Genomic DNA, 20,106 nt, shown 5'->3' with positions numbered 1-20,106 from the left:
CTTCTACACCTGTAATTGCCAGCTTAGCCGAACCCGAATCCTAATAATAGACTGGTCCAGTTGGTATAGATTATTGAAAACTTAGAGTGTGAGATTGAGTAGAAAGAATGTAATGATCTAAGATTGAGGTCAGGGCGTATCATCACCCTTGAGGCAAACAACAATTAGACTTCAATCGAAATTGTAACTCCACCTATACATATTCCACGACCTGTAATTAATACTCAAACAAAGCAAGGGGAAGAGATAGATCGACATGATGACCCTGAAAAACTTATAGTCACTTCTCCTTCGTTCCCCGAAAGATTAATGATACCCAAACCTATTGCCTACCGAGATTTCGTTCTTCTAGGGGAACTATTTTTTTTTTTTTAAGATTCCTCTCCTCCAAGCCATTCAAGACATTCCCATCTATGCCAAAACAATAAAAAAACTATGTGTAAACAAGCCTGTGAGGAAGGAAAAAATCTCACCCACTATCCATGTTGTAGGAACCTTATCTGATTTACTCTTGGGAAGAGAAACCCCAATAAAGTATGTAGATCCTGGAAACCCTATAGTGACAGTTCAGATATATGCCCACTCTTTTCCAAATACAATAGTTTATCTAGGATCTGCCATTAATATCTTAACAACAGAAACATGTCAAGCACTTGGTATTATAGCCCTGGAACCAACCACCACTTGATTAGAACTTAATGACCGATCGATGGCGAGACCAAAAGGGACTTTACAAGATATCATAGTTTTTGTTGAATCTTGGGAATATCCAGTAGATTTTCTGGTTGTAAACCCAAGGAGTCAGTTGGATGGGCATCCTCTGATTGTGGGTCAACCTTGGATGGAAACAGCTGATGCATATATTGGCTACCGAGAAGGTAGCATGACCATTGCAAAGGGGGATGATGTAAAAATATTGTGTTATATCCTGCTGCCAAGATGAGTTTTCCCGTTCTAAAAATATGTAAGCAGCCACCAGCGCACCTGGAAGAGAGCACCTATTCACCACTCACAGTAGCAGAGGCACTGAAATTTAAAGATCAGACTGAGGTTGATGTTATTAATAATTTTATAAATCATCCGGCTAATGTGAGCAATGTACAATGTCAAATGTTGAAAGAAATCCTTGATAACAAGGCCATGGAACATCCTTTGAAGGATAAAGACGACCAGGACATTCAGACGACTGTTGTTCGTAACAAAAAACCTGTTGAGGTTGAACTAGGAAAAGTTCTAAATATTAATGAGAGTCTAGATAGTGAACAACAGCAGAAGCTTATTCAAGTCTTGCAAAAATATAAAGGGGCTTTTTCCTGGGATTATCCTGATATGAAAGGAATAGACCCAAAACTATGTACACACCACATATATGAAAAGAAGTATGTTTGACCCATCCGACAACCTCAACAGAGGTTGAACCCACACCTCAAAGACATTGTGAAAGAGGAATTATAGAAGATGTTGGATGTAAGCTTCATTTATCCTATCTCGGATAGTAAATGGGTCTCTCCATTGGTGGTCGTTCCTAAGAAAAATGGGAAGTGGCGTATCTGTGTAGACTACCAAGAACTGAACAAGGAAACACAAAAAGATCACTTCCCCCTCCCATTCATTGATTATGTCCCTGATACATTGGTAGGGAAGCAGTTCTTTTCCTTTTTAGATGGTTTCAATGGATACAATCAAATTCAGATTGCCCCTGAAGACCAGGATAAAACAACATTCACCTGTCCCTAGGGCACATTCGCATACAGGGTATTGCCATTTGGCTTTTGTAATGACCCAACCACGTTCCAGAGAGTTATACTCATCATCTTTTCTGATTTAATAAATGAAGGACTTGAGGTATATATGGATGACTTTACTGTATATGAGGATGATTTCGATCACGCATTGCAAGTGCTAGAAAAGATCTTAGAACGATGCATTGCTACTAGGTTATGTTTAATCAATGTCAAGTGTCACATGATGATGACCGAGGGCATGATCCTAGGACATTATATCTATGCAGTAGGAATACAAGTAGATCCAACAAAAATACAGGTAATTCTTTTACTACCTACCTCCTGCACTTAGACAGAGGTACGTAACTTCTTGGGATATGTAGGTTATTATCGTAGGTTTATTAAAAAAAAATCATAGATTGCTGCACCCTTATATGCTCTAACTGGAAATGTTGATTTCAGTTGGTCTGACAAGTGCAACATAACCTGTGCAGGTTTAAAGAAACTAGTCTCGACGACACCGGTATTATGTTGAGCAAACTGGGGGCTACCTTTCTGCATATCCACGGATGCATCAGATGTAGCTATAAGCACTTTTCTTGGCTAGGAGGAGGACAAGAAACCTTATGCTATATATTATATTAGCAAATGTTTCACTTATGTAGAATTTAATTATATAGTGATAGAAAAAAATTTCTTAGTTGTTATTTATGCAATAAACAAATTTAGACAGTATATAATTGGTTGCCAATTATTTTTGTGCACTAATCACTCTGCCATTCGGTATATAGCTAATAAACCTATCACAAATATTCGAGTAACATGGTGGCTATATCTTTTGCAGGAATTCGACATTACTATTAAGGATCATTCGGGGAAGGAAAACCCAGTTGCTGATTTTCTATCTCAAATCCTGAAGGTGAATGATCCACTAGCAGTACATGACCAATTTTCAGATTAACACCTATTTTCTGTGGTAGTAAAGATGCCATGGTATGCAGATGTCGAAAATTATCTGGCAATAGGAAAGATACCTAAACATTTGACGTTGATCGTTCAACGCAGCACCCGGTTATCTTGGATATGCAGATATATTTTTCATACAGGGGTCGATATGTGTATATGCAGATGTATCCGCGAGGATGAGATCCAAGAAATTCTGAAGGCTTGCCATGACGAGCCTTACGGGGGAAATTTCACAGATCGAAGGACAATACATAAGGTATTACAGATGGGTTATTATTGGCCCACTATTTTTAAGGATGCTAAGAAATATTCCTAGGCTTGCGATAGCTGCCAAAGGATGGGTCATCCTGGCCAATCTGATGAAATGCTTATGCAGCCCAAACTAGTCATAGAGCCCTTCGAGCATTGGGCATTAGACTTTGTGGATCCATTCCATCCGCTATCCAATTAGAAGGCCTACATACTCGTCGCCATGGATTATGTGACAAAACAGGTAGAAACAATAGATTTACCAAGAGCCATAGAGGAAGCAGTGATTAACTTTGTTTTTTGGCTATTTGTGTAGTATGTATTACCGCGAGAAGTGATCACAGATGGGGGGAAGCATTTCATAGGGCACAAGATTACTGCCACTCTCAGAAACCATCATATTACGCACAGGATCACTTCTCCGTATCACCCAGAGGTGAACGAGCAGGTTGAAACAACCAATAAGGTTATAGAAGCGATTCTAACCAAGACAGTTTCAACACACCGGTGAGATTGGGCTGCTAGACTGTTAGAGGCCTTGTGGGTATATCGTACGACTTGAAGGAATACTACTGGATACTCTCCATACTAGCTCGTGTTCAGTAAGGAACCAATTTTTCCAATCGAATTTGAAATAAAGACTCTAAGAACGGCCCAGGAAGTGGGGCTGGATTTAACAGGAGCCCAAAAGAAGCAACTTCAGCATATCAATGAACTAGATGATGTTGGACTGCTTGCTTTGCAATAGATTGCAATAATTCAGTAGCGAAGGGCGAAATTCCACAACAACCTTATCAAGAAGAAAACATTTCAAAAAGGGGATTGGGCACTCTTGTACGATTCCAGATTCCAAGATTTCCCAGGAAGTTGCAAACAAGATGGCTTTGCTCGTACGAGATTCAAGAAGTGCATAATAATGGTACTCTTACCTTGACTACCATCGACAGATCCGACGATTCTTTTAAGGTAAACGGGCACTGAGTGCACCTCTATCACCAACTGCTTACCAAGGAGTCTTTCTGCAAGTAGGTACACGAGGACCCCTCCTTGCAAATTTTAGATGCAGGGAATGATGACCCAATAACTTTTCCTTTAAAAAATTGAAATTTCTTTAGAAACTGTAAATAATGTATATATTATTTTTTATTGAGACTAGGCATTACCATGTAAATATGAATTTTCTTGTTTCTTTTTTATTTCATTGTCCAACAAATTGAACAACTGTTGTTCAATTGATTGAACAACAAATTTTGCTTTTTTTTTATTCTGATTTCATTGTTCAAACAATTGAAAGACTGTTGTTCAATTGATTGAATAACACATTTTGTTTTTATTTTTGAATTCATTGTTCAAACAATTGAACGATTGCCATTTAATTGATTGAACAACACATTTTGTTCCTTTTTAATTTCATTGTTCGAGCAATTAAACGACTAACATTCAATCGATTGAGCAACACATTTTGCTTTTTATATTTTTATTTCACTGTTCAAACAATTAAATGCCTGTCGTTCAATTGATTCAAAAAATTGAACGCCTGCTGTTCAATTGATTGAACATCACTTGTTTTTTTTATTTCACTGTTTAAACAATTGAACGCCTGTCATTCAATTGATTGAACAACACTTTTCATTTTGTTTTTTTATTTTTTATTTCACTGTTCAAATAATTGAATGCATGTTGTTCAATTGATTGAAAAACACTTCTTGTTTTTGTGGATTTCGTTGTTCAAACAATTGACAACCTTTTGTTCAATTGATTGAACGACACTTTTTGTTTCTCTTGATTTCGTTGTGAAAATGATTGAATGATTGTCGTTCAATCAATTGAACAACACATTTCATTTTCTATTGATTTCTCCATTCAAATGATTGAATGATTTCCATTCAATCAATTGAACAACACCTTTTAATAGGATAAATTATGGATTTTTCTCATTTCTTTTAATCATTATGCCATTTTCTCTTTTTCTTTTGTATTGCAAATAAACACCATTTGAATTGATTTGTGCCTCTTCTAAGGAAAAACGGTAATAATAATACCATTATGACCTATAAAGCCTTTTGATGGTTATCTTCATTTAGAGGCTAATAAGGTGTATCTTTAGAATGACTGCCTGAACATCTTTTCATTTGGAAACATCATAAAATGATTCATTATTCTTAATCCAGTTTGGCTTATGTTTATACTTCCAAATGGATAAAACTCATTGATATGATGATAAGCGGATAAGAGTGTAAAACTTTAATTTTCATATTTTTACTTCTTACACCATTCGTGACTCTTAAGGAGAAAATGAGCCTCCCTCTTTTTACAATAAGAATTGCAAAAGAAAAATGGAAATAGTGAAATATGAAAATGCTCAAAACATTGTCATAAAGAGGATAGGGGGTCTTGTTTCAAGCCAGCCTACTGTGATCATGAGGGTATAATAGGTGACATTCCAATTTGGCCACCAAGCCAAGGTAATGACCTTCTTGATAGTTAAAAATGTCAGAAGAATAGGGGGTCTCATCATGAGCCAGCCTAATCACTTTGTTACACCTTGGTGAATGGAACTATGGTTATCTTCCCACCATGCCAACGTAGCGGTCTCTTTATGACAAGAAAATAAGAATTAATTGTAAGGAGGACTCTAGCTCATTTGAGGGGGTTAAAAAGCAACCATGTCAAGGCTATGAACGCCTGTTGGCAGCGACAACTCTGCTTGTGGTATTGGAGTATACTCTTATATTTCCATATGTTTCTAAAGAGAATTTCCATTTGAACAACACTCTTACAAGCCGAATTGCATCATGACTTATATCTATATTCATTATATTCCATATGTCCAATCATTTAATGACAGTCATTTTACACATATGGTCGATTACGCTGATGTTATTAATTACTCTAACGGTGAAGATCTTTGACATAATGAATTAAAATTGATGTTTTTATTTGATTCAGCCAATTCACATCCGATGACAGATATTGCTTTAATTACTTTACTGATTTATGTGCTATGTTTTTTGAGATTGGTTGCCAGTGCTTATTTAGCATCGATGTATTTTCTTTCTTTTAGTGTACTGAAAGGACGCAGACTCCTTTTTTTAATCAAAGGGGGGATGGCCTGCGTATGCACGACATGTGTCACGGTTATGGATAACTGTGTGACAATCATTCAAATTAACTCCTGAGTACGAACCACATGATGAGTATGAATGTGTAATAATTAGGAAGTATTTTTGATTGGATGAAGAATGGAAACCATTATGGCAGGCATGCAAACTCACGATCCTGTGTTAAGTATGGCTGACGGGACAAATGACTTAACCAAATATGATAATAATCTTCCAAACATCGTCGTTTCTCTGTTAATTTCTATAACATACTCCGTTGTTGTTTTGAATTACAGAAGTAAAATAGAATTGCATACAGGTGAACCAGCCATAGGTGCAACAGCCATGGGCCTAAGAGCTATCCCAAGTGAACCTCCAATGCTTATGGTATTGGATCAAGCTCACGCAATTCTAGAGAGCCCTAGCTCGCTAGAGTATTTAAACAGATTGCAGGGATTTCATGAGGAGCTAACACTGGAACTTCTGCAGAATCTGCAGAACTGTAGCACAGTGGTAAAAGGCAGAAGTATGATGGTTTCTGAAGCGGTCCTAGCCGAAGTCACTGGACCTTCAATAGAGGGGGTGAAATGGACAGATAAACACGTCCTTTTATACAGTGCAATTGAAATATTCCAAGATCTACGGAGTAGCTGGTACGAATAAGGAAAGGAATTCATCCTTCGGTGTTAAAGAAGCCGTAGCAAGAATTGGTTGTCATCATCCAAATATACATTACCTATGATAGTCAACACGATGTGGTAAAGCCATGACAACTGAAACTTCTAGCAATTTTAAAACAAATAATTTCAGTTAATTTTCCATTTTATGTGAATTCTCTATTACATGATGTCCCGTCGCGAGTTAGGATAGCTAAAGACCCACACAATGTAGTCATTCATCATGTATTTATTAAATTAATTATTAAAAATAGACTATCCCAGCAGTAGTTAACATGGGACAATGTCCTAAATCCTACTTTGGCTCCACCTCTGAAAAATACAGTAATAGAACAACAAGGGCCAAGGACCCTAGGTCTGAGAAGAACACTAAAGAGAAACAATTCCTCTGTGCCATTGAACCCATCAAAGTGTAGGTGCTCTCTATGAGTGAAAGCCCAACGATGCATCCCAATTCAAGCATATGAGACCAGACCATCCAACACACCACCTCCTAGTCTGCAAAATCCCCCTTTGCAAGACTATGAGGAGGAAGTGGCCAAGGTATTGGAAAGCATGGGATTTTTTTTCTGACGATAGACAACAACCAGGGAGCATTGAAGAGAAGAATTGTACTACCAACCAGCCTACCCCTGCTAATAGACCTGGTCATGATCAAACCCTCCCATTCACTAATACCATGGAGGAATAGAGGCAATCAATTGCTTCTGTGGAAACACCCATTGAAGCAGAGGTACATGAAGGGGAAGTCATCAGAGAAGAAATTCAGATAGTAGGCACTAGTCTAGTGGTCCCCCCAGCTGAAGGAAACCATGAAGATGAAACCCTGGGAGATGCAAATCAACTAGGTAATACTTCGTTTTCTAAGTCCCCTGAGGAAAAGGCCTACCCAAGAGAAGACCCAGAGGACGATAATTGTTCAAGAGACACCATTGCATTGGGGTTTCCTAAAAAAGAAACACATGATAGGGAGAAGCTAGAAGGTGAAGCTCCGTCAGGAGACATAGTTCCAATTGGAACCATCCCTGACGTTGACATAGTACCACCTATACAGGAACTAGAGGGAAACGCAGTTAATCCACTATCAAATGGAGGTCCCCAAGTAAAAGAATCCTACAAAGACAGGCTTAGAAAAATGCTCAAGAAGTATAAAAGACAGAAGCAAGTAATCAGGCAGCTGACACATTGGTTAAAAGAGGCAACCAAAACCAGAAAATTGAAAGTGGAAATGAAACCATAGGAGCACAGACAGAGCAATGTTCTGGAAAGGATGATAAGACTCAAACAGAGTTTCTTATGATCTGTCCAAAAGAAACTTAGACTGAACCATGTCTGGTAGAAGATACTAAAATGCAAACTGAGGACCCCTATGTCTTTTCACAGGAGACCCAAACGGACCACCCTACTGTTGATATTGATGTCCATACAAATGCAGAAGAAGACATTCGAATTGATTTCATAATTCAAGAGGTAGCTGAAGGTGCTCTACAGATCTATCCTACTTACACTCCTTTGGTAAAAGAGTCTATCATCAGAAGGTTGCAGAATGAACTACTAACAGTTCAATAGGAATTGGCTTAGCACAAAGAAAGGGTGGTCCCCTTGCATGAACATCAATTGTTGAGGAAGAAGTTGGAAGTACTTACCGTGATTGAAGATGAGACCTTTACTCAGTATCAGGCTAAGCAAAAGAAGGTTGAAAGACTAAAGGGTAATTTGCAAAAGTGTTGGGTCCCTATAATACTAGTGATTACCCCATTACTATTGTAGTTATACCCCTTATTTATATTTCTGTGCCCCTATTACGCTCATATTGTTATTTCTGTGCCCCATAGAATCCCTCTATTGTTATTTTTGTGGCTTTATATTATTATTGTTAGGTCGGCTGGATTATATTGTGACTCCTTAGACTCCTATATATAGAAAGGAGGTTTTGTCATTTGTATCATCCAAGAATTTTTCATTTATGTAATGTAAAGGAGGTTTCCCCTCGAAGAGGTTGAATTCTAAGGCGTTGATCTATCTTTTCTATCTTTTCTTGAGCTAGTTTCATAACATTTGGTATCAGAGCTTTGGATTCTAGGGTTTCGATACTCCAAACAGGTCATCGTGGCATTTTCGCTATAACGTTTTTTTTGTGATGTTTCAGAAGTCCCAAAAAAAACCCATTTTAGAAGAAATCGCGCTGAACCTTGGATACGAATTTCAGAGCTTTTCACGCAATATTTGCGGAGATATGATCTGAGGAAGTTGGTCTTTGTGCAGACTCCTAAATTACATTCAAAACAGGTGACCTGGGAAAAATCGTCATAACTTTCTCTCTGGGGATCGGATTGAAATTTCGTAAGAAGGTACAGAAAGAGGACGGACTGTGGTTTCTTTTATGTGTTTTTTAGATTCAAAGGGTGAAACAGTGACTCGTGGAACGTCGTACAAGTTTGATCTACTGAACCAGTCTAAAAGAAAGTCACTACGGGAGATTTCACATAACTCTTCCTTGGAGAATCCAATTTGGCTCAGACTTGTGGCATTGGAAAGAGGACGCAGAAGGCTACTACAGGTAGAAATTTCAGAATTGGATGATCCGAAATTACAGAGATACATCAGATTCAATATCAGGCTTCTATAAAGTGAAAAAAAGGTGTGTAGTTTTTTTTTAAATTTTTGTGTAAGCTTGGTTTAACGAAATTCAAAGGGCATAGTAAAGCATTATTATCGGTAACTGATGCCCCGAGGAAATAAAATTCAAACACCTAGTAAGGAACCTGAAAGCTCTAGCATGACTCATGAAGAAGAGGAAGAAATGCTACATGGTATATCAAAATTACAAGAACAAGTGCAACAAATGTCACGCTCACAAAAGCTAACAGAAGCTAAGATAAATGGCGTGGAATCTAAGATAAATGGCGTGTAATCTAAGATAAACGGCATGGAAGCTAATATGGATGATTCGAAGATAGATTTGAAGAGAGACATGGCAGATTTGAAGATAGATTTGAAGACAGACATGGAAGAATTGAAGAAGTTGCTACAAGAAAGGGTCACTAATGGTGAAAAGGTAGTAAAGGAAACTCATGATGAGAACAAAAGAAATGTTAATCCTGATTCCATAGATGCTAATGTTGGATCGAAGAATCACCATATTCCAAAAATCGATATGAGGAAGTTTGATGGCAAGGATCTCGCCACATGGATATTACAGATGGAGCAATTCTTCGATCTCAATAATGTGAAAAACACACAAAAGGTACGTATGGCAACTGTATATTTGGAACCAAATCAGTTTGTATGGTATCAATGGCTTTGCTCTCGTAAACAATTTATCACTTGGGTAATTTTTACGGAAGAATTGATAGCACATTATGAAGATACAAAAAGCAACACTTTTTTTAGCCAATTGATAAGTCTCAAACAAAAGGGTTCAGTAATGGAGCACATTGAGGAGTTCCAAAAATTGAACATAAGGGTAAAAGATATTGTAGAGGAGAATAGGATTGACGTGTTCATAGGGTCTTTAAAGGATAATATCCAACATGATGTTCACCTTTGGGAACCTGATTCATTAGAGAAGGCATTCAGGTTAGCAAGAAAAATGGAAAGCAAAATTATGGCAACCAGGAAGCATACCACTCACAACTATAAAGACGGAAGTGTTGTTGCCCCTAGTCTTCCACAACCTATAAGGTTGACACCACAACAATTGGAAGAAAAAAGAGCAAGAGGGTTTTGTTACAGTTGTGATAGCAAATACACTAAAGGTCATAAGTGTGCTGAGAAGAAATTATTCTACATAGATTGTGAAGAGGAAGAAGAAAAGGAGAAAGAAAGGTCAAAAGAAGAAGATATACTCCAGGAACAAAGCCTAGATGAAGAAAAAATAAATCCGACCATATCTTGTAATGCATTGGCGGGAATTACCACTCCTCAAACCATCAAGATAGAAGGACAAATCAAGAAGAAAAAGGTAATAGTGTTGATTGATTCAGGAAGCACCCACAATTTTATTCATTGTAGGGTAGCAAAAGAATTGAATTGCTTCCTATATCCAGCACCAGAGTGTCAAGTGATGATTGCAAATGGAGGAACAATAAATTGCTCTAGAAAGTGCCATAATATCAAGCTATCCATGGGAGAATATGTATTGACTAGCCCAATGCTTTCCATTCCAATGGGAGGTGTTGATGTTGTACTAGGAGTCCAATGGCTACGATCCTTGGGTACAATAGCTTTTAATTTTCAAGAAGTTTTCATCAAATTTTGTACAGAAGGAAAGGAAGTTGAATTAAGGGGTATTGCAGGGAAACAAGGAAAGATAATCAGCACTAATGGCATGACAAAGCTTCTAAAAAAGGAGCAAAGAGGTGTAATTGCACAATTATGTTCGTTAGATGTTTCCACATTGGAATCATCTATTTCTCCAGATCTCCAAAAAGTCCTAGACAATCATTCCAAGGTATTTGAGACTCCAAAAGGTCTCCCACCTATGCGTGATCATGATCATTCTATTCATCTGATTCCAGGAAGTGTTCCTCCAAACATCAGGCCGTACAGATATCGCTATGTCCAAAAAAGTGAAATTGAACATATGGTTGCAGAAATGCTAGAGGTTGGTATAATTCAACCGAGTCAAAATTCTTTCTCAGCTCCAGTAGTATTGGTGCACAAGAAGGATGGTTCATGGCGCATGTGTCCAGATTATAGGGAGCTCAACAAGCTCACTATTAAAGATAAGTTCCCCATTCCTGTTATTGATGAATTACTGGATGAATTGCATGGATCAATTTACTTCACCAAGTTGGATCTTCGTTCGGGATATCATCAAATCAGAATGAAGATTGAAGACATTCCGAAAACAGCATTTATAACTCATGAGGGTCATTATGAATTTTTGGTCATGCCTTTTGGCCTTACCAATGCACCTTCAACATTTCAAGGTTTGATGAATTCAATTTTCAAACCATTCCTTAGAAAATTTGTGTTAGTATTTTTTGATGATATACTAATCTACATCAAGTCTTGGAAGGATCATGCTGAACATGTTGACAGGGTGCTACAACTATTGGAGGAGAAACAATTATATGCAAAAAGATCCAAATGTTTCTTTGGAGTCCAGGAGGTGGAATATTTGGGTCATATTGTATCTCATGAAGGATTTAAGGTAGACCATAGCAAAATTAAAGCCATAAAGGAATGTAAAATCCCCACATCCATAAAGCATCTGCGAGGATTTCTTGGGTTGACAGGGTATTATCGCAAGTTTGTTAAGAATTATGGGAGAATAGCAGCACCTCTAACAACATTATTGAAGAAAGATTCATTTTCATGGACTCTGGAAGCAACAAAGGCCTTTGAACATCTTAAAGAGGCAATGTGCCAAGCACCGGTCTTAGCTACACCGAACTTCACAAAAACCTTTATTGTGGAATGTGATGCTTTAGGAAATGGAATTCGTGCTGTTCTAATGCAAGATGAAAGACCCATTGCTTTTGAAAGTCGTCCAATCAAGGGAAAGTTTTTACACAAATCTATTTATGAGAAGGAAATGTTAGCAATACTCCATGCACTTAAGAAATGGAAACCCTACCTAATGGGAAGACACTTCAAGGTAAAAACGGATCATGACAGCCTCAAATACTTTTTAGAACAAAGATTATCCTCTGAAGAGCAACAAAAGTGGGTCACAAAGATGTTGGGTTATGACATTGAAATCATCTACAAAAAAGGGAAGCAAAATGTGGTGGCAGATGCACTCTCAAGAAAGGATGAGGATGTGGAAGCATTGTTGTGTGCCATTTCTATTATCCAACCATATTGGATAAACGAAGCAAGGGAGGAATGGAAGAATGACGAAGAAGTGTGGGCACTTATTCGAAAGCTACAACAAGATTCCAGTACTTCTGATACATTTAGCTGGCAAAATGATTCATTATGGTACAAAGATCGCTTATACCTCTGTAAGAATTCCCAGCTAAAACAAAAGATTGTTATGGAATTGCACACTTCTCCCTTAGGAGGGCACTCAAGATTTTTAAAAACGTACCACAGGGTTAAGAAGGAATTTTTTTGGGATGGCCTTAAATCAAATATTCAAAAGTTTGTGGCGGAATGTTTGGTTTGCCAGCAAAATAAAGTTGAAACAATTAAGACACCAGGTCTATTACAACCTTTATCCATTCCAAGAAAACGTTGGGAGGAGGTTTCAATGGATTTTATCACAGGTTTACCCAAGTCTTAGGGAAAGAGTGTCATCATGGTGGTAGTTGATAGACTTACCAAGTATGCACACTTTTGTGCATTATCACATCCATTTAAAGCCAGTACAGTTTCTACTGCATTTATGGAAACAGTTCAAAAGCTACATGGAAACCCAAAGATTATTGTAAGTGACAGAGATCCCATTTTCACTGGAAATTTTTGGACAAAATTATTTTCTTGTCTTGGTACTCAGTTAGCTCATAGCTCATCTTATCATCCTCAAACTGATGGGAAAACTGAGATAGTAAACAAATGTTTGGAAGGATATCTTCGTTGCTTTGTATCTGATAAACAGACACAATGGGTCAAATGGTTGCCTCTGGCTGAATGGTGGTATAACACTTCCTTCCATACAGCAACAAAAATGACCCCATTTATGGCACTTTATGGGTATCAACCACCATCCATCACATCATATTTAAGAGAAAATTTTAAGGTTCAGGCAATGGAACATCACATTGAACATCAACAACAAGTCCTCCAACTCTTAAAGGATAACCTCGTGTTGGCACAAAATAGAATGAAACAACAGGCAGATCAACATCGCAGTGAAAGAAGTTTTGATGTAGGTGATTGGGTATTCCTATGGCTACAACCATATAAGCAAATGTCCCTAAAGCAAGCTAAGAAGGATAATAAATTATCACCAAAGTATTATGGTCCGTACAAGGTGTTGCAAAAGATTGGTACTATGGCATACAAATTGGAGGTTCCTGCAGCTTCTCGATTGCACCCAGTTTTCCATGTTTCATGTTTAAGGAAGGTTATAGGTGACAAGCTCCCAATTCAAACAATATTGCCAGAACTTGACGAGGAAGGAAAAATTATATTGGAACCGGAAGCAGTCACAGAAACAAGAACTCGACAGCTACGAAATCGATCAATTTCAGAGTATCTTATCAAGTGGAAGAACTTATCCGCTGAAGATTCCACATGGGAGGATGAGAATTTTATGCAGAAGTATCTAGAACTACTCAAGCGTTGAGGACAACATTTTTTTGAAGGAGAGGGTGTTATAGCTCCAAATCTCACTCTTATGGTTTGTGATGCTGCACTTATGGCCTAGGGCAACCCCTCCTTCCAGACCTAGTCCAAAAATTTAAAAAACAGTGTTTTATTCCCTATACGCGACATTGCCCTGAGTTAAACACGTGTACACGCGGGTCTGTCATACCCAACCCGCGTGTATCTATTAAAACACTTAAAAAAATAATAAATTCCTCTTTTTCGGGCGGGGATCGCGGGTTTACCTGCTGGATCACCTGTTAGTGCCCGTGGCCCAACTGTTCCCAACCAACTCCTAACTAAAAAACTACTTTGGAGAGGGTATAAAAAGACATCAAAGCGAAGGCCAAGGGGAGAAAAAGGAGAGCAAGATTATTATGCTGAGATTTTTCCCTTAGACCAGGTCTGAAGTCCTTGGTGCATTCTGCACTTCCCCCATTTTGCATAGGAAACCCTTGTTTCCATGTGTATTGGTGATCATTCATCCTTGATATCATCATTGAGTAAGACTTGGAAGGAGCTCTTGTTGGAGGCTTGAGGCTGGAACGAATCTGGGAGGAAGCTTGCTTGGAGCCTGCTGAAGGTGTTCAGGTGATATCTTTCCGATATATGTACTTTATTTGCCTTTATATATAAAGAAACACGTCTTTGTTCCCGAATAATCTTTCTTTATGCTTATGATATTCTTGTGTTGAATTCTTATGAAAGTGGTTACTTAAAGATTTTTTATAACTAACTTTATAGCATAAAGATGATTTATACATAAGTATCTGTACATGTACTGTTGTGTTCTTTGATTTATTTGTCTTGCAGGTCAAAGAAAGAAGAAGGGAACTCCAAGAAGGGTTTGGACCCTAAAGGCCTTCTCGAACGTAGGACCTTAGGTACGTACCCTTAACGTTAGCATTTGCTTAAAAGTAAAAATGATGGCTGTGTGTGTGTTTCTTTGAATAAGCAATTTTCAGTCTGGTAGAGTCTTAGCCCAAAGGACCCTAGGGGTATTTTCCCTTCAACCAGAATTGGCGACTCCGCTGGGGACAACACTGTTGTTGTTCCTAGTTTTGGTAGTCCTCAAGCCAATCAAGGCTCAGCCCCTCTGTTTGTTGGCTCTGACTGTCTGATCTTTTCTTGAAATCCAAGCTTTTCCAGTTTTTCAGTCTGTGTTTTTTTTATTTTTCTTGAAAGACTTAAGATACGCTCTTTTTCTGGATTACAGAAGCGTATATACGCAAGTTGCACTAAGTGAACCCGCGTATACGCAGGTTTCCTTAGTTACAGTCGCGTGTACACGCATTCTGCAAATAATTGCAGGCGCGTATATTCATAATTTTCAAGATTTATAATTTTTCTTTTTGCTGAATGTCTGTCTGGTGGTTTGGGTCAGTTTAAAGCAGTCAATTCCCAATGACAGTTCTCTGTTTAATAGGGGGCATCTTGTGTACGCCGGAAACGTACTTCGGTTGGGTTACTACATCTTTTTCGTCCGATTCCTTCCACATTATTGGCCTACGGGTTACACTCGCGCTAGATTGATGAAGGATGCCTTAATGCCTTCCTTCTAGCGGATCTTTCCCTATCGACTCCGACTCATTGCTCTGGGGCAAAGATCTAGAGTCCATTTGGCAGTACCTTGGGGTTTGCAGTCATTAGTGGTAGATTCCTCGCTATCGACAGTGGGAAACCATCATTGTCTCCTGATCAATAGATTCTTGCAGGTGTTCGACTTCAGCTCATATATTCACACTTGTTAGATTGTACTGGGTACCTTGACGCTCATTATCATTATCGGTGAGTAGTCTCGCATTTGTTAACGGTATACATCAATGACCGGTAATCAAACGATTTCTCACATGGTCGACTTCAGATCATTTATTCCCATGGTGTAGAAATGTACCACGGCGGTCGGTGAAGACCTCAGGTTGTATCAGCATTCATTGGTTCACTTGAGAGTTGCTTCTGTTGCTGCTAGTTGATACCACTCCACCTTATATGTTGCAGTCAGTCATGGCGACATTCTATATGCTGGCACCTGAGTTTGTAGTGTAGTACCATCCTATTCCATCATGTTCAGTTGGTACCTTTTGGGATCAGTCTTAGATATCAGTGATCCGTTGCATCTTTCAGCATCATTGACAGTCTTATATGTGATATTCAGACATGTACTTACTCGTTATGATCAGATGATCCATTATGTATTTTCCAGTCATTTATACTTGTATACTTAGTGGATCCGCTTGTACTTGATATGCGGACATGCTTTACTTTTCCTGAGCATGGGTATGCCCGCCTCAGACAGTGTTTCTTTCTGATCTCCTTTCGGTGGCTTGGCAGGCTGAATTCTGGTGAAGTCCTCCTCGGTTTTTCGACAGAGTTCCTTTCCTTGTACTTACTTAATATATTTCGGCCATCATGTTCCCCTTCTGACCTCATACATTAGGGGGCATCTGTTATAGCTCCAAATCTCACTCTTATGGTTTGTGATGCTGCACTTATGGCCTAGGGCAACCCCTCCTTCCAGACCTGGTCCAAAAATTTAAAAAACAGTGTTTTATTCCCTATACGCAACATTGCCCTGAGTTAAACGCGTGTACACGCGGGTCTGTCATACCCAACCCGCATGTATCTATTAAAACACTTAAAAAAATAATAAATTCCTCTTTTTCGGGCGGGGATCGCGGGTTTACCTGCTGGATCACCTGTTAGTGCCCGTGGCCCAACTGTTCCCAACCAACTCCTAACTAAAAAACTACTTTGGAGAGGGTATAAAAAGACATCAAAGGGAAGGCCAAGGGGAGAAAAAGGAGAGCAAGATTATTATGCTGAGATTTTTCCCTTAGACCAGGTCTGAAGTCCTTGGTGCATTCTGCACTTCCCCCATTTTGCATAGGAAACCCTTGTTTCCATGTGTATTGGTGATCATTCATCCTTGATATCATCATTGAGTAAGACTTGGAAGGAGCTCTTGTTGGAGGCTTGAGGCTGGAACGAATCCGGGAGGAAGCTTGCTTGGAGCCTGCTGAAGGTGTTCAGGTGATATCTTTCCGATATATGTACTTTATTTGCCTTTATATATAAAGAAACACGTCTTTGTTCCCGAATAATCTTTCTTTATGCTTATGAGATTCTTGTGTTGAATTCTTATGAAAGTGGTTACTTAAAGATTTTTTATAACTAACTTTATAGCATAAAGATGATTTATACATAAGTATCTGTACATGTACTGTTGTGTTCTTTGATTTGTTTGTCTTGCAGGTCAAAGAAAGAAGAAGGGAACTCCAAGAAGGGTTTGGACCCTAAAGGCCTTCTCGAACGTAGGACCTTATGTACGTACCCTTAACGTTAGCATTTGCTTAAAAGTAAAAATGATGGCTGTGTGTGTGTTTCTTTGAATAAGCAATTTTCAGTCTGGTAGAGTCTTAGCCCAAAGGACCCTAGGGGTATTTTCCCTTCAACCAGAGGGGCATGTTGGGTCCCTATAATACTAGTGATTACCCCATTAATATTGTAGTTATACCCCTTATTTATATTGTTGTGCCCCTATTACCCCCATATTGTTATTTCTGTGCCCCATAGAATCCCTCTATTGTTATTTTTGTGGCTTTATATTATTATTGTTAGGTCGGATGGATTATATTATGACTCCTTAGACTCCTATATATAGAAAGGAGGTTTTGTCATTTGTATCATCCAAGAATTGTTCATTTATGTAATGTAAAGGAGGTTTCCCCCTCGAAGAGGTTGAATTCTAAGGCATTGATCTATCTTTTCTATATTTTCTTGAGCTGGTTTCATAACAAAAAGGCTAGAGAGAAAATGGAGACCCTTTACTCTCTTTATTCAGACACCCTATCATGTCGAGCCCCTACTACAAATTATGCCTTATTCCTCAAAAGATTCCTCCTGCTAAAAGTTAAAGCCACTAATGTTGGAAAATAGGTAGAGATCAAAACCACCCCGAACTTTATCAAATGCTTCAAAGGGTATGATGAGAAGGTTCAACGCCTCCTCTGTGAACTTTATATGCACAATTTCTTTTTAGAAGATGACAGGGACAACCACCCTGGCCCCTTTATAGGAGATGTCCAATTTCAGGCATTCCTCTCATTTACTACCAACCAACTCAAGTGGGCCAAGGCTCACAATACTTTCAGAAGACGTGAGTATGGCATTGACGTATGGGTCAGAGGGGAGCCTACACAGCCATTAGATATATTTTCCAGGTATAAACAATTTATGAAGCGATCCTATGTTGTAGGCAAATTGGGGCCATTCAATATTGATATCATCCAAGCAGGGAAGGAATATTTCCAGGACATTAAGGAAGAAGCCTTGTCTGCATCAAGATATAGGTGGGAAGTCTCCAGCAACAAATGTGATGAATGGAGAGCCATTTGGATATCAGAACTTCAAAGATGCCTCCTCTCGTTACTATAAATACATTAATATGATTTTAATGATGGGGCCTGATTGGGTAGGATGTCACTACAGACCCCAATCATATGATATCCTCCCAATCAATACCATAGTGACTATAACTTGAAGGATAAAGAGGTAACCCAAGCTTTCATTGTCCTTAAGCATAAAAATGGTTTCAAGAATTACAAGGAGGAGGTATATCTTGCTTATTCCCTAACTCAGTTTCACCTAAACTACTCAATTTCATGTGGACATGCAACAAGGTAAGCTGGGGAGTATGTTGGGTTAGGAAAATGGTATGTTTTCTCTTTGTAAATTGCTTTATTTAACATTCATCCTGATATGATTATCTTTGTTTATGGATTAAAATAAGGAAAATATCAGCTAAAGTTGGATGAAAGCATTTGGTGATAAAATAGGAAAATATAGCACAAGAAACTGATTTTTTATTGTCCTTGTGTGCAGAAGATGCAGATTGAGCAAAAGTCGTTCAGTTGATAGAGTAGCACGAGGCAGGAAACTACAATGTCTTTGGTAGACAAGGCAGTGGGAGATCATCTTGAATGATGCTATTTTATGACACAATCGGATTATGCATTGCGAAATCCTTAGGATCCCCTAATCTTGAGGATTCACTTTTATCTAGTTACCCTTTTATGTTATATATAGGGTTGAAAGGCAAATTGAAAAGGAGAAGACTTTGATAATGTGTAATTATTCTTTTTGAAGACATATAACACTGTTATCTCAGTGATGCTATAAGCTATTACTTACATTAATGAAGAAAGGATGCGTTTGATACATATTTATAATCTGAGTTCTTATTAAGTGGAGGCTTCTGGCAACTCTGGGCCCAGTCACGAGAAGTTCTATTGCTTCCTTGTGTTATAATATTTCTATTTAGTCTTTTCTATTTGATTAATGTTCAGACATTGGTTTTTCCATTTATCTTAAAGATTTGTGATGATTGATTCATACTACTGTTCAATTAGATTCCGAGTTAAGATGTGTGACCTAGTTAAGCAATGCGTTGATTGAAATGAGTGAATTAGTGCCAATCATATATTGTTGTTCATTTTGAGTGACGTTATCATAAATCCTAGAGATAATTCCAATTAATTTATACAGTTTGCAATATGGATCATTTGCTATTCAGAAACCCTTTATTGTTATATGTGTATTACCCTTTGTCATTCAATTACTATTCGCTGTTCAAATTGTTGTTCAATTGGTATTGTTGTTTGATTTGGATTGCTATAGATAAACAAGGCTATTTAATAATCATATTTCTCTTTATTGATTGAGTGATTTAAATTTAGGTCTATTTGGCATTCCAAGTGTGATTCTTATTTGCATTCAGTTTCATTTGATTTTGAAAAAGTTGGATGGAATTGCAAAGTGTGTTAAGAGTTATTTCTTCCATAACTAGTTCCTTTCAAAATTGTGTGGACTGAATTGAGAGTTAGTTATTAGTGATTGCAACAGTTCATTATTAGATAACCTCTAGATTCATTGCATATACTATGTTGGCACTCTTGAGATAAAAAGATGTACCTCAGGTAGACAATTAATGTAGGAATTAAGATTACTTAAAAAGAGACATCTTAGTGAACCAACAGGTTGTTTATTTGGATGATGTTGTGTTTTCCAAGAAAATATCAGATCATGTAAGTAATTTGAAATAGATATTTGAGTAGTGTCAAAAGTATGATA

The sequence above is a fragment of the Pinus tabuliformis genome, chromosome 2_2 (assembly GCF_031772625.1).
Source record: "Pinus tabuliformis cultivar Carrire ecotype Pingquan chromosome 2_2, CPIR1, whole genome shotgun sequence".
Lineage (NCBI taxonomy): Eukaryota > Viridiplantae > Streptophyta > Pinopsida > Pinales > Pinaceae > Pinus > Pinus tabuliformis.
The sequence above is the reverse complement of the archived record's forward strand: the minus strand, read 5'-3'. Positions refer to the sequence as shown.